This window comes from Microtus pennsylvanicus, chromosome 1, assembly GCF_037038515.1.
Source record: "Microtus pennsylvanicus isolate mMicPen1 chromosome 1, mMicPen1.hap1, whole genome shotgun sequence".
Taxonomy (NCBI): domain Eukaryota; kingdom Metazoa; phylum Chordata; class Mammalia; order Rodentia; family Cricetidae; genus Microtus; species Microtus pennsylvanicus.
The window spans coordinates 154,232,122-154,235,288 of NC_134579.1; positions in this window are offsets into that span (position 1 = coordinate 154,232,122).

Here is a 3,167-nt window from a genome sequence, read left to right on the forward strand (position 1 = left end):
TTTGTCTGCGAGCGAACCAAGCAGCAAGGAGTTTCGATCAGGACACCTAGTGAAACATCATTGTGGTGAGTGAGTGCTGCGGCACCCGGGAACAGCCCGCCTACACTTCCTGATCAAACTACAGGGCTACACTGCCCGGTACCTCCTCTCTCTTCCTATCCCATCCAGCTTACATCCAGATCCCCCTACCCCCTGTCTCCCTCCATCCCTCCCTTCTTGGGGCAGAGCGCCTCCCTGCTCAGCCTGCCTGGGCGCTGGGACTGAACTCAAAGGTGAGTGCAAAGGGGAAGGTGGTAGCTCCTTTGTCTCCATAACCTGCCTGCAGCAAGCAGGGTGCGCCCTTTGTTTGCAAGCTAACCAAGCAGCAAGGAGATCCAAACTGGACTCCAGGAGAAACATCACGGGGGAGTGACATCACTGGGAAGGTACATCAGTTGGCAAGAAGACCTGATCCTGTAAAAGAAGATCCATAGGAGAATATTGGGAGGAAGAGATCGAGAGACGCCAATGCAAGAATTCACCCAACAATCTGAAAAACAACACGAAACCACCAGAAGCCAGCGACCTCACAACAGGAGGACATGAACACATTAATCAAGAAGAAGGAAGAAAACTGACTTCATGACAGGGATTGACACCCTTAAACAGCATATAAAAAACACCCTTATAGAAATGGATGAGAAGTATAACAGAAAGTTCGAGGAATTGAGTAAATCAGTGAATGATACCCTAGGAAACCAAGGAAAAACAATCAAGCAGATAATGGAAACAGTTAATGATTTGAAAAATGAAATGGAGGCAAAGAAGAAAACACAAACAGAGGGCCGGCTGGACATGGAAAATCTAGGTAAACGAATAGAGACTACAGAAACAAGCATAACCAGCAGAATACAAGAGATAGAAGAAAGAATCTCAGATTCTGAAGATAACATAGAGAAAATAAACGCACTGATCAAAGAAAACAGCAAGTCCAACAAACTCTCATCACAAAACATTCAGGAAATTTGGGACACAATAAAAAGACCAAACCTAAGAATAATTGGAGTAGAAGAAGGAGAAGAAGTGCAGCTCAACGGTCCAGAAAATATACTTAACAAAATTATAGAAGAAAACGTTCCCAACCTGAAGAAGGATGTACCTATGAAGGTTCAAGAGGCATACAGAACCCCAAATAGGCTGGATCAAAAAAAACATCCCCTCGCCATATAATAATCAAAACACAAAATATACAGAACAAGGAAAGAATATTAAGAGCCGCAAAGGAAAAAGGCCAACTTACTTATAAAGGTAAACCTATCAGACTTACACCTGACTTCTCTATGGAAACCATGAAAGCCAGAAGGTCCTGGATAGATGTACTGCAAAAACTAAGAGACCATGGATGCAAGCCCAGACTACTATATCCAGCCAAGCTTTCGTTCACTATAAATGGAGAAAACAAAATTTTCCAGGCTAAAACAAATTTAAGCAATACGTAGCCACAAATCCAGCCTTACAGAAAATAATAGAAGGAAAATCACTAACCAAGGAGGCCAACAAAGACCTCAATAACTCAGACATCTAGAGACCCTTCACCAGCACAACTCAAAGAAGGGAAACACACAAACCCTACTACTAAAAAAGTGACCGGAGTTAACAACCACTGGTCATTAATATCACTTAATGTCAATGGGCTAAACTCACATATAAAAAGGCACAGGCTAAGAGACTGGATACGAAAACAGGATCCAACATTCTGCTGTCTACAAGAAACACACCTCAACCACAAAGACAGGCACCTACTCAGAGTAAAGGGCTGGGAAAAGGCCTATCAAGCAAATGGACCTAAGAAACAAGCAGGTGTGGCCATACTAATTTCTAACAAAGATGACTTCAAACATAAATCAATCAGAAGAGATGGAGAGGGACATTTTATACTCATAACAGGAACAATTCATCAGGAAGAAGTCTCAATCCTGAATATCTATGCCCCTAATATAAAAGCACCCACGTATGTAAAAGAAACATTGCTAAAATTCAAGGCAGCCATCAAACCGCACACACTAATAGTAGGAGACTTCAACACTCCTCTCTCACCAATGGACAGGTCAATCTGACAGAAACCTAACACAGAAATTAGAAAATTAATGGAGGTAATGAAGCAAATGGACTTAACAGACATCTATAGAATATTCCACCAAAAGAGGAAAGAATATACCTTTTTCTCTGCAGCTCATGGAACCTTCTCGAAAATTGACCACATACTCGGTAACAAAGCTAACTTACACAGCTACAAAAAAATATTACTAACCACCTGTGTCTTATCAGACCACCATGGATTAAAGTTAGAATTCAACAACAATGCTACCCCCAGAAAGCCTACAAACTCATGGAAACTGAACAGTCAACTACTGAACCATACCTGGATTAAGGAAGAAATAAAGAAAGAAATTAAAGTCTTCCTTGAATTCAATGAAAATAAAGAAACAACAAACTCGAACTTATGGGACACTATGAAATCAGTCCTAAGAGGAAAGTTCATAGCACTAAGTGCCCACTTAAAGAAAACAGAGAAAGCACATATTGGAGACTTAACAGCCCACCTGAAAGCTCTAGAAAAAAAAGAAGCAGACTCACCTAGGAGGAGTAGAAGACTGGAAATAATCAAACTGAGGGCTGAAATCAACAAAATAGAAACACAGAAAAAAATCCAAAGAATCAATGAATCAAGAAGCTGGTTTCTGGAGAAAATCAACAAGATTGACAAACCCCTAGCCAAACTAGTCAAACGGCAGAGAGAAAATTTGCAAATTAATAAGATCAGAAATGAAAAGGGGGACATAACCACAAATACAGAGGAAATTCAGAGAGTCATTAGATCTTACTACAAAAGCTTGTATGCCACTAAACTGGAAAATGTAAAAGAAATGGACACTTTTTTAGATAAATACGATTTACCAAAATTAAATCAGGACCAGGTGAACAATCTAAACAGACCTGTCAGTCGCGAAGAACTAGAAGCTGTTATCAAAAACCTCCCTACCAAAAAAAGCCCAGGGCCAGATGGTTTCAATGCGGAATTCTACCAGAAATTCCAAGAAGACCTAATACCTATTCTCCTCAATGTATTCCACAATATAGAAACAGAAGGGTCATTACCAAATTCCTTTTAAGAAGCTACAGTTACT